General features: G+C 33.4%; 1 long non-coding RNA gene across 4 annotated transcripts in view; it reads right to left on the bottom strand.

Moving 5' to 3' along the window:
- The window catches only part of LOC104869927, a 78,179-nt gene that overhangs the window by 9,042 nt on the left and 56,538 nt on the right, over positions 1-12,599 (bottom strand). For 3 of the 4 annotated variants that reach the window (XR_782394.1, XR_782395.1, XR_782396.1), the window contains exon 5: positions 759-840. The exons of the other annotated variant lie outside the window; for it this stretch is intronic. This is a non-coding gene — a long non-coding RNA (uncharacterized LOC104869927). The remainder of the gene's footprint in view (positions 1-758; positions 841-12,599) is intronic. 4 annotated transcript variants of the gene reach the window in all.

Raw genomic sequence — 12,599 nt, 5'->3', positions numbered from 1 at the left:
TTTACATTCAAATAGCACAAAGCTATGTACTATGATTCCTAATAAAATGCACTACTTATATTTGGTGGAATGAACTTTTAAGAAAATCACATATATAAATAAGCTAAGACTGGTGAGAGTTCAAGCACTCTGCAACAAATTTAAGTCCCCTGTACTACATTAATATTTCCAAAATAGTTGCAAGTTGTGTAACCTTGGAAAATTAATTGAATGCTTTGTATCTCTGGTTTCTGCCCTGTACAGTGAGGTTATAATGGCAACTGCCTCTTAGATATTCTGAAAACTAAATAGTTTAATACGTGCAAAGTTCTTAAACAGTAACTGAAATAAAGAGTAAAGAGGCAAATTTGGTGGCTACTTATCTATTGTAATAATAATAATTGCTAACCATTTTTACCATTATTATACACTTTGCTCTTTGTTTACTTGGACATTTCTCTTTTTGTTGCATACAAAGAATAATTTATTATCTAAACCTCCATGTGCAAGACCTAATTTCCTTCAGATTCTTATTTTGCACATCTGTCTGAAACTACATCCTCTTGTGAATATACTATTTGTCTGTAGCTGTGAAATGAGGAAAGATTTTTCAAAATAAGCATGTACTCCTATTGGTTTTTGTTCATTTGTTTATTTTTTGTTTGCTTTCCTCTCTGCCACTACTTTCCCCTGCTTAATTTATGGGAACTTTATATTCTACAATATGAAATGTCACGTCCAGCAGCCTATACTACACACAACACATTTTTCTTGCCTACCTAAGTTTTTCTCTCTCTTGAGAATCACTGCCGCTGCATGCACATGAAAAATTGGTGAGTAACTGAAAAGTCAATACTTTGTCTGGAAGAAAAGAATCGGCAAACAGTCAAAATAGGTTTGGATGCTTCGTTTTCATGTCATCAATGACTGATTCTTTTACTTAGTGGATAACTGAGAAAAATGTAAAGCAGGCAATACAATTTCCCGGGCAATGTCTATAATGAAAATTAAAAAGACAGGCAGGAGAAAAAGAGGAAGAGGGAGAGATAGGTAAATGAGAGATAGAGAGAAGAAAAAACAAAAGAAAGAGAGACAGAATAAGAAAAAGACAGAGGTTAAAAGAAAACAACTTACTGTGCATTGAAGAGATGTGTTTGATCCATACTTCACAATAAAATGCCTAACCTGTATGTGAGTGTGTGACTATTAAGTTGTAAATGCCATGAATTCATGTTTAAGTAAAAATATAGAAAAATATTTTTAAAACTATGGCTTCTTGCATTCTGTTGCATATATTTATTTTCTCTATATTTTTTGCATCATAACTCAGTCTAAGACTTATGAAGCATAAGTCAAAATTTTTTATAAATAAAATCAATTTTGCTTTCTCACAAAAAAAGCTGCATGTTTTTGTAGACTGAAAAATACCTAAGGAAAGCAAGGCTTTCACTGAAATTTTATCTTTCTTTCAGTCTATATTATAGTTATGATTTATGTAACTTGTTGAAGTAGAATTGTTTTAAACATCGACTGTATATTGTTAGAAATAGTCTAACATGGAAAAATCCCTCATTTGTATATCATACAATAATAATTACACAAATATAATGCCTGTATACTGTAAAATGGCTAATAACAAGCAAACATTTATTTCAAAATTTTTAAAGTAAATTAAGGGTTTAAACAGATGTATTGCTGTGTGAGTAAAGACGATTTGAATAAAATAAAGTAAAATAGGTACTACATTCAAACTCTAGTTTTTCATAATTCTTACAAAGTGATGTGTGTGAGATAAATATTCTATAGAGAAACTCTCAATAAGTCTAATATGTATCAAATAAAGAATGATTAAATTCAAAAAGGTAGAAGTATGATGAGTTGAAGTTGGTGAGCTCACCAAAAGATGGAAAATACAGCCATACCACCATGGACTACACCCAGTGACCCTGTGAGCCAAACTAAACCTTTTCTCCTTTAAGTAGCAGTTGTCAGATATTTTGTCCCAGTGACAGAAAACTGACTAATACAATACCTTCTTTAATATTTTGGGTTTTTACAAAGTACAGTCTCAAAATCCAGACCAAATACTACATATAATGTATTTAGTAGATATTTTATAAATAGCATTCTGTACTTGTGCTTGTACATCATGCCTTTTTCCAGAAATGATTTGTTTCTTTGTATTGATCAATAACTAGTTTCAATAAAAAAATACAATGTATTTTTTCCATACTGGGAGTTGAACCCCAGCCCTACACACTGAGCTACAATATCTGCCATTTTCTATTATTTTTTCGAGTTAGGATTTCCCTTAGACACTAAATTGAACAGTCTGGGCCCATACTTTGATCCTCATGCCTGGCCTCTAACAGTGCTAGGATTTCAGGCATACACCACTATGCTCAGCATAAAATATTTAAATATCTTATAAAATATGAAAAATAAATTACATCAATGTAAAACAGATTCAGGAGGATAGCTACACACCTGAAATTATCTGTAATTTCTAAAGGTGGATCATTTTAAACACATTATTTGTATGTAACATTCTTTTAGCAAAATAATAATGGAAAAATATTCATCCAAATAAGTAATGATATGATTAATGTTCTTTGATACAGATTTGATTGTTTAGCATAGCTTTATGTTTGGAAAAAATGTAAACATAGTACAGAGATTTTACATATACCCCACACATAGTTTCCCCTATTATTAATATCATAAAAGAATATAATGGATATATTACATTTAATGAATAAATACTGATAATCATTATCAACTCTAAGTTGTTTTTCTAACCTTCTTAGTTATTGCTTAATACCCTTTTCTATTCTAGGATTCCTTCTCTGATTCTAAATTATGTTCAGCTATCATGTCTGCTTAGGTTTCTTATGGTTGTAACAAGAACACCTCAGGCTTTCATTTGATGGTCTTAACTTTGATAATTACTTGCCAAAATTTAATAGAATGTCCTTGTACTAGAATCTGTCTCATTTTTTTCTCATGATTAGACAAGAAATACTTTGGGGTAAGAAGACCACAGTGGTTAGATTTTTTTTTTCATTGGTTCTGTTTCTGTTTCTTCCTTTTCTCATATTTATTCCTTTCCCTTCTTAATTGATTGGATTTTTGTCTTCAAGCAGATTTAAGAAATAGTCATTGCATTGTCTTTGCTCCATTCCTTCATAGTTATTAATACTATAACACTGTCAGTGCAGAATCAAATGACACTGTCAATTATATTTTATACTTGGAAAATATCTTAGTTCACTATAATATTCTTAGATTATACTTTCTACTCTTTAAGTTGTCACGGTGGGGTACTGGGCCCTTTTCAAATAGCAATAATCATGCCTCAGAGAAATTTCAATGGCTTCAATACTGCCATGGTGGAAAACTACATTTTCTACTAATCAGGAATTTTTCATTCATGGTAGGCATTTTAATGATTTTAGGGAGAAATTTTTTTTCATTTAAAAATTTTAAATTAGACTGATTTTAACTGGTACACAGAAATAAAAATTATACATATTTATAGAGTACTCTGATACTTTAATACAGTATATGCACTGTACCCCTTCAGTTTAAATCACATTAAATACATCCATGGAGAGAAGTTTAAGGCTATGCCAACTGGCCACCTGTGATGCAAGTTTACCTTTTTTTAATCTCTCCCAGTGATTAATGACCAAAATTACTCTCCTCAAACTTCAATTATCATAATTCCTTGCTATGATATAGCATAAGTAGCCTATATTATTGAATAACATTTCCTTACTCACTGTTTCTTGATCTTTGGAATTTCTTTTCATATTTTCCCAAAGGTTATTTAAATCTTTGACCTGGTTGTTTCAGTATACAAACTGGCACTGTTTCCGTATATAAACTAGCACTGTTAGAGGCCAGGCATGAGAATCAAAGTTTGGGCGCAGACTGTTCATTTCATCTCTCCTCTTTACATCCTATCCTATAGAAAGTTTTGTTAAATCAAATATATTATTACAACACTTTAAATCTTCAAGTCATTTTTTAGAAATTCACTTCTGTGTCATCTTGCAAAACTACACTGTACATATGTTCCTCGCTGGGATTTGCAAAGGTAGTCTGCAGACCTGACTTTCCATTTCTTTTCGCTTTACTTCCTGGGCAGTTTTGCCTTTTTGTTTTCTCAACATGTATTGATTATATCCTCTCCATATCTTGACTGTTTATTTTCCCTGTTTAATCATTGTTTAATTACTGATTCTTTTCTCTGTTAGTCACATTTCGTACCACTGAGAGACTGACAGGCAAAGGAGATAGCTTTAAAGGGTATGCATTCTTTGATAGAACACCTCATCTCTGCCGTGACTTCTATAAGAATGTTAAAAGCTCATCCTGTGACTTCAGGGCCTTGTAAGCTCTCAATCAATGAATATTTAATCAAAGATAATATCTTAAGCAAGAAATTCTGTAATGTGATTGAATTGTTACATTTATGCTGCAAATTTTCCCTGTTTCAACATGTAATTTGAAGTTCATACTTTAAATAAAGATATTTAGAAAACAAAGTTGCTTAGAATTGACATATTGTTGAGTTCACTCATATTTTATTAACCCAAGCAAGCTGCACAGCTAGGCCTGATATTGGAAAACAAATGCACAAGCCAGCCAGGGGAAAGCATTGCAAATGCCAATAACAAGTGGTATATTCATCTCACAGAATGGAGGGAAGAAATACTCAGGAACAACAATGCAGGACCAGGGATTTAGCTCAGTGGTTCCGCTGCCTGCCTTGAAAGCACAAAGACCCATGTTTGATCTCCAGTACCCACCAAAAAAGAATGCAATGCACCTTAAACTTCTCCATGTTTTCATGTGAGTAGCACTTTCTACAACTCATCAATCCTACTAAGAGTAAGACAAAGATAAATCCTGTTTTCTCCTTCATATTTGAGTCTAATATATATCAAGACTTCTGCTGTCTGTGTGACCATTTTACGACCTCTTGTGTTTTAGACTTCAGTAATCTTGACTGCAAATACACTTGGGTGTGTTTCCAGTTTCTAAGATTCTCTTACTTAAAAGCCTCTAGTGTAATGGTCATACATTTAAATAGTGAATGAGAATAGTAGTTTCATGCAATCAAATTCTGCTATTTTTACATTATCTGTTCAAGCAGTAATTTTGACAAGGATCTTTAAATCAATAATAAGCACTCTGATATTGTTTCATACAAATATCTTTAAATATCACATACAAGTTAGTGTTATGCAATGCATATCTTCACATATTTAAAATACAATGTTCTGGGTGGTTAACATAGTCCTATAATTCTGTTAATGCTTTATTTACTACCTATGAGTATTACTATTATCAGAAGACTAGGCATTTAATTCATTTAAGAATTTAATTTATACTATAATTTCTACTCTTCATTCATCTTGTTAATTTACCAGTATTTTAAATTAAACTTTTCAGGTAGTAAATTTTCTATGAAAATCACTAAATTTTTTTAAAAAACTATAATTATCAAAATGTACACTTCAATTTATTGCACATTTAATAAAATGGTGTTCTTCAACTATCTGCCCTGTTCTATGAGGATCATCTTAGTTAAATTCTCATCAGTCAGGCACAATACCTGACATCAACAACTTAAAGACCAAACAATTTATTTTACCTCACAGTTTATAGCAGTTTCTGTCCACGGTTGGTTGGCTTCAAGGCAGGCTGGCATGGCAGAGGGATACTGCAGAGGAGAAATAACTCAAGCCTAGTACCACATCCTTAACACACACTTACACACCCTAGATTCAGCCATCTCTGAAATACCTTACTTGTCACTGCATGTGGTTTTGGGGGAACATCTAAGTACAAGATATAAGAATGACCTACAAACTAGTAGATTAATTGTAGATCTTTGTTATGATTTATATCTAATTGTCCCCTGAGAGTCTGTGTGCTCATAGGTGGAGCTCTTGGAGAGATGATTGGATAATGGGCATGTGATAACTCATCAGTGAATCAATCTACTGATCAGTAAAATGTGATGCTGGGAATGAAGCCTGCTGGAGGAGGTCAGTCACTGGGGGGCATAGCCTGGAAGGGGTATTTCCCTCTTTCTTCCTTTTATCTCTCTCTCTGCTTCCCACTGTTATGGCTTGAGTTATTTCTCCTCTGCAGATGATCCTCATAGAACAGGGCAGATAGTTGAAGAACACTATTTTATTAAATGTGCAATAAATTGAAGTGTGCATTTTGATAATTATAGTTTTTTTAAAAAATTTAGTGATTTTCATAGAAAATCTATACACAGAAAACATTCCCAGAACATTTGTATAACCAGAATTACAGAAAAATGAAACAACATAAGAAAAGATGAAAAACCACTATATTAGTTTTCTATTAAATTTGATTTCTAATCCCAATGCAAGTCATCTTATCTATTGCAAAGCTAGAGATATCCATGCCCATATCTACTCAATGAAAGCTTTTAAATAATGAAATAGTGCTTGTATGACACCTAAATATAAGATAGTGGATAACCAAAGGTATATGCTTTGGCAGGCCTTCCTTAAGGTTACTACTGATCTGTAACTTCTGTAATTCTTACTTTTAGTGTTCAAAACTGAGACACCAAAAGCAATTCAAATTAAGAGTGAATTGCCAGGTGTGGTGGTGCATGCCTGTAATACCAGCACTTGGGAGGCTGAGGCAGGAGGATCGCTATGAGTTCAAAACCAGCCTGGGCTACATAATGAATTCCACTTCAGTCTCAACTACATAGTGAGACTCTGTCTCAAAAAGCAAAAGAAAAAAAAAAGAAATTAAGAGTGAATCTTTTTGTGAGGTTTAATACTGTACATATTTTTCATATATTTGCACATAATGTAATTTAAAATTAGATATCTACAGGCCAGAGATGTAGCTCAGTGGTACAGCAACTGCCTGGCCTTGAGTTCAATTCCCAATACCCTCCCAAAATAGATATATATTAGGTCTTAGTTACTTTTTTGTATTGCTGAGACAAAATACCCAAAATTAAGGAAAAAAAGTTTTATCTTGACTCTCACAGTTGTAGAGGCTTCAGTCCAAAAATTAGCTGGCTCAAAGAAGCAGAGTGGCATGGCAGAGAAGCACCACAGAGAAAAAACAGTTCACGGCAGGCAGAGGCAGCAAAACAGCAAAGAAGCAGCAGTTCACAATATCAGCCCTCTTTCATGCCCTCATATTCTATCCATGCTACATGCCCTTTGGGAGGGTACCACTCACACACACAATCGGCTTTCCCATTACCAACACTCAGAACTATGCCAAAATGATCAGTGGACTTGGTAACCACACACCTGCGGCACACCACCCAGTTGACTATGCCCAAAGCAGGCAGCAAGAATTACAGGCTGTAAAGAGTTAATCCCATGATTGACTTGTTTTAAGAAACTACTCCAACCAAAGCCAAGGTCACAGTGACTCGAACCCAAATTCTGTTGCCAGAATTAAAACCTTTAACAAAAAGACAAGGCTATTTGTTACTTACATCCTATATCTTGTCTGTCCTGTTCCTGACACAAAAATGCTTTGTCTCATCTTTTATAATCCTTGCCTGCATCAGCAATGTATCCCTAGCAACCACACATAGCCTCCTTACCCCAGTTTAATAATGATTGTGTCACCAATAAATATCAATGCTTCTGGCTGTTCAGGGCCTTTGCTGTTTGCTCAGGCATTGGCAATCCCAGATGCCTATCTCACTCTTCTTTTTCTTTTTCTTTCTTTTTTTTTGGTACTGGGGATCAAACCATGCTTAATCCTCACTCTTAAGTCTTTCTTCTCACCTTACATCATAGCACTGAGTAGAAGATCAGGATCCACTGCAGGTGGATACGCAACCTTAATTCCAGCATCACACACTTAATCTTAGATACACACATTCTAGATCCAACCACATCTGAAAAGCCCCACCTATGACCTCATGAGGTTTTGGTGGGACATCTAGACACAAGCCATAAAGTGTCAATATCTTATTTTTATTTTTTTCTTTCAATTATTCTCTAAATACAAAATAATTAAATAGTATAAATATAAAATCTACTCAAATAAATATATAGAAAAAGTTCAATTATGTTACCTAAATCTCTTTTCTTACACCCTTAAATATGTAATACTTAGCATATTGCTTTGAGTTTTTCTGCAATACAATTTAGGCATATGTAGAAACACAATTACATACCTTTGGTATATTGTCATTCTAAGGGATATTTGGATGAAGAAAATGAAGTTCATAAGTCTAATCAACTTAAGCATATAATTAGATGAGACTTAAATAATTATATAAAATAATAAGTAATCATTTGAATTGGTATATTTTAAAGGCAGATGTTATAACTGGCTTTGCCACTAAAATCAATATTGCAATTATATGTACACATATTACAATTACATATAGCAATTGTTTTTACCACAAAATATTTTTATAAAAATATCACATGGTTGAGTTGAACTGTGATTGAAAACCTTCCAAAAAGGTAGTAGCAGCTCACCTTTGCAAACATGCTATGTTAGAGGGCTTCTGTCTTGCAGGAAACCCATGCTTCTGGTTTCTTAATTTTCATGTTGTAGGCACCAGCAAGTGCTCTAGAGTGTCAGTTCGGCTCCACTAGCATCAATACTTCACGCTTTATTAAATAATGATCACTCCCCAAGACACTCAATAAAATTAGCAGCTTTATAACTTCTTGCTTTTACCACCAGGGATTTGCCATCATAAAATGTCTCAAGGGGAGGGGAAATTCTGCCTTGTAAGTCAAGAGAGAGAGAAACTTTTCTCTTGTGGAAATAATAGTCTGAAATAATTATTTTGCACAAATGATGACTGTTTTATGTCAAGCTTTGCCACATATTAAGTCAAGATCAATCTGAGTTACTTTTCTTGTTGCTGAGACAAAAGACCCAACAACAAAGTTAAAGGAGGAAAAGTTTATTTAGCTCACAGTTTGTAGAGGTTTCGGTTCATAATTGGCTGCCTCCAAGGCTGGTGGGATGGCAGAGGAGGACTGCAGAGGAGAGCCAGTCCAGGGCAAAGCAGGACAGGCAGAAAGCAGAAGGCAACAAGCCACCAGCAAGGACAAGTGATGACTTTCTTTCTGTCTCTTATATCTTATCCCAGATACTCACCGTTAGAGCAGGTAGCACTCATAGTCTTAATCCTATCCTAGCATCACATACCTAGACCCAACCATCTTTGAAAAAGCCCCACATACAACTGCCTGAGGCTTTTGGAGGACATCTAAGCACAAGCCATAATAGGATCACTTCTTAAATATTCTCTTTTATTATTGTTACTTCTTCAATCTGGAATTCTTTAAAAATAAAGTTGAAAATGGAAGTTTTTCTTATTATGTAGGCTGGTTAAGGTTTGACAAAATCTTATTTTGGGAAAGACAGGTCAGAACATTGGGGTAGAGATATAACACACTGGCATAGAGCTCCAGATGGTGAGTCATGCATGGTGCTGAGAATTATAATAGTAAGAAGTTGGTGCTGATGGCATAATAGAGATCTAGGGTTGTTTTAAGGAATTTTTCTCTGAATCTCTGACTTGTAGCCTGAGATAAAAGGAAAAAAAGACTAAAACCTATAAAAACCACATGGAGGAAAAATAAAAATTTTACCATGTAAAATAATAAATAAAAGTACTTCATTTATATTAAAATGTCTCTATTTCTTCTACTTTGTTTTAACTAGTGCTTCATATTGCATGTGAGGAAAAAGTTGAACCCAATTCTTGCTGTATACTTACTAAATGTTTATTTACATAAACAAAATCTGACACCTATTTATGAGTAATTTTGGAAAACAATGATTCTCACTCTTTTATCTATCCACCAAAACCTAATTATTGAATTTAATTAAGTGAAATATGAATATATGAATATAAATTCCATTTCAGATACTGAATATACATACCTATACACAAAGCACTCAGATATATTTTATAGCCAAATATAGGGAATGTGACAAGATAGTGTAATAATATTTCTTAAGGACAGATAATAGAGAATAGTCCTGTTTCCTTATACCATACTCTGTGTAATTGCTAACACTAACAGATCACTAACAGAAAGGAACAATTTCCACAAAGGCTATAAGGACTTTAGTTTCACTCCATAATGGACTAACAGACCTGGCAAGTGAATAACTGTAAAACTGGAGAATATATGACACAACAGTTTGTAGACCTCAGATAAACATCAGGAATAGACTATAATCCAGGACAAAATGGAAGGAAAGGTGTAAGCAAAGAATCACTTGTCCAGGATTTTACCTTCAAGGCAGTTTCTGAGCAACATCTCAAGAAGGAAGAATTGAAGCAGATAATAGTGATCTCACTGAGTTCCTGAGAGCAGAATAGGACTTGAGAAAGATAATACAGGTATAGCATGCAGATTAAAGTATTAGTAAAGTGAGATACATGCAGAAAAGGGGATCAAGAAGTCTAAAGGAAGTCCCCATTTGTCTCTCGTTGCATATAAGGCATGCACAATGTGAGGCTGAAATATGAGACAAAGAACTGTTAAGGGTTAAAAGATCAGTGATCCTCAAAGATTTCACAGGATTGGAAAACCTTAAGGCTCTTTTCATCCTGAGTGAAGACACCTTGCTGAGAGCTTGAATACCAATTAAAAAGTAATAAATTTGGAGTAAGGTTCAGACAGCTCTAGAGAAAATTCTACTGCAGTACCATATTAATGAACCTGAAAAACAATGCTCAAAAGCACAAAAATCATTTGTAAATAACTTAGTTGTCAGGAAAACAAGAGTCAATACTGTTTAAAACTCACCACCATCATTGTTACTGGTATCTAAAAAAGTTAGATGTGCAAATCATAGCAAATAGTAGCAAACATAATTAATACAAGCAGACCAAGAAATGGCAGAAAATGTATAATTAAGAAATGTGGATTGCAGAGGAACTATTATAAATATGTTCAAGAATTTAAGAAATATAATTTTTAAAACACATGAAATATAAAAATATATCTAAAATATTTTAAAATGTAAAACACTCTGAGTATCTTGCAAATAAAAATTAACTAGATGATGCAGTAAATTGATGCAAAGATTTCTTCTGATAAATAAGTGAACTTGAAGGCACAAGAAACAAAATTAGAAAAAATAAATTTTAGGGCCAGGGATTTAGCTCAGTGGTTCCACTGCCTTCCTCGCAAGCGCAAGACTCTGAGTTCGATCCCCAATACCAAAAAATGAAGCTAAATTAAAATGTTAAAAAATTTACAATGAACAGTAATTCAGTGACATATGGAACAACATCAAATGGGAGAATGTTCTTGGCATTACATTCTTTGATGGGCATACATGGAGACAATCAGTATCAGAAGAAATAATGGCTATGTTTTCTATGTTTTTTCTTCTTCTTGGGAGACAGAGAACATAAGAGAACATTTTCCTCACATTCTCCATAAGAAATAAACATTATCCACAAATTCATCACAGGGAGGTGATATCAATCACAAACTGAATGAGAGATAAAATACATGAATTGTACTTTTTATAGAACAAGAGACAAAATGTTAGCGTTTAGAAAAGCAAATGAGAATAAAACTTTAAAGAATTTTCAAAATGTCAAGGCCAGAGAGACAGGTAAGATCTTAGCTGAAGCTGCAGGACAGCAAGTTCAAGCCAGCCTGGGCAACTTAGCAACTTAGACCATATCTCAGACGAAAGAAGTGTTTAAAATCCTGGGTTCACACACAAATAAAAATAGAAAAACTGCCAATACCTGATTTCTGTCCTCTGTTTTTCACTGACAGTCGTGCACTTAGGTACTTTTTGGCCACGTGGGAAAAATTATCTAACGTTCAGAACTACCAGTAACAAGAAAAAGAGAAAAAAATATTTTTGAAAATGAAATATTTCCTGTCATAGGAGACTCTTAAGCACATTCTCCATGTAATCATTTGTGTGAATTTTTAACACTAACGAGGGATGTAAAGCACTAATTCAAGTTAAAACATTTCAGTTTACAAGTTTCAGCAGTTCAGTTTGATAAGAATTATAAATAAAACTATTAAATTGTCTTGGACAATGCCAGCATTTGGATTTTTAAAAAACAAATAAAATTTTTATTGACAGCAATTAAAAATAGATTACATTCATAGGTTCAATTCCCAGTTCAGCAAATTTTAAAAATTAAAGAATCTTAGCTCTAGAAGAAATGATCCCCACTTGCAATGACAATGCCTAATGTTTAATGTTTAAATTGTTTTTTAAAAAATAAATGTCCTCCCAAATGAAGAAAGATTCTTGGTTAAAGTGGTTGATAACAGAACTAGAGCAAAGATATACAATCTACACATGAAAAATCATATGATTCTAGAAAGTATAAAAGTGTTTAAAACAAATGAGTCCTGTTGAAAGAATAAGAAAAACTCTTTGAAAGAGCTCTTAATAACTAAATCACACACACACACAAAAAAAAATTGAGCAACAAAATAAATAGTGGTGTTTGGGGGTGACAAGTCATAGAAATAAATATTCACAAATCCAAACAAATGGAAGAAAGAATAAAATAGAGAGTTTTTTTTTAAAAAAAAAGAGACAAGGAAAGAAAGCGCAGA

This window comes from Fukomys damarensis, unplaced genomic scaffold (genome assembly GCF_012274545.1).
Source record: "Fukomys damarensis isolate Sample0158 unplaced genomic scaffold, DMR_v1.0_HiC HiC_scaffold_4, whole genome shotgun sequence".
In the NCBI taxonomy this organism is placed as follows: domain Eukaryota; kingdom Metazoa; phylum Chordata; class Mammalia; order Rodentia; family Bathyergidae; genus Fukomys; species Fukomys damarensis.
Note: the sequence above shows the minus strand (reverse complement) of the source record. Positions and strands in the feature narration are given on the sequence as shown.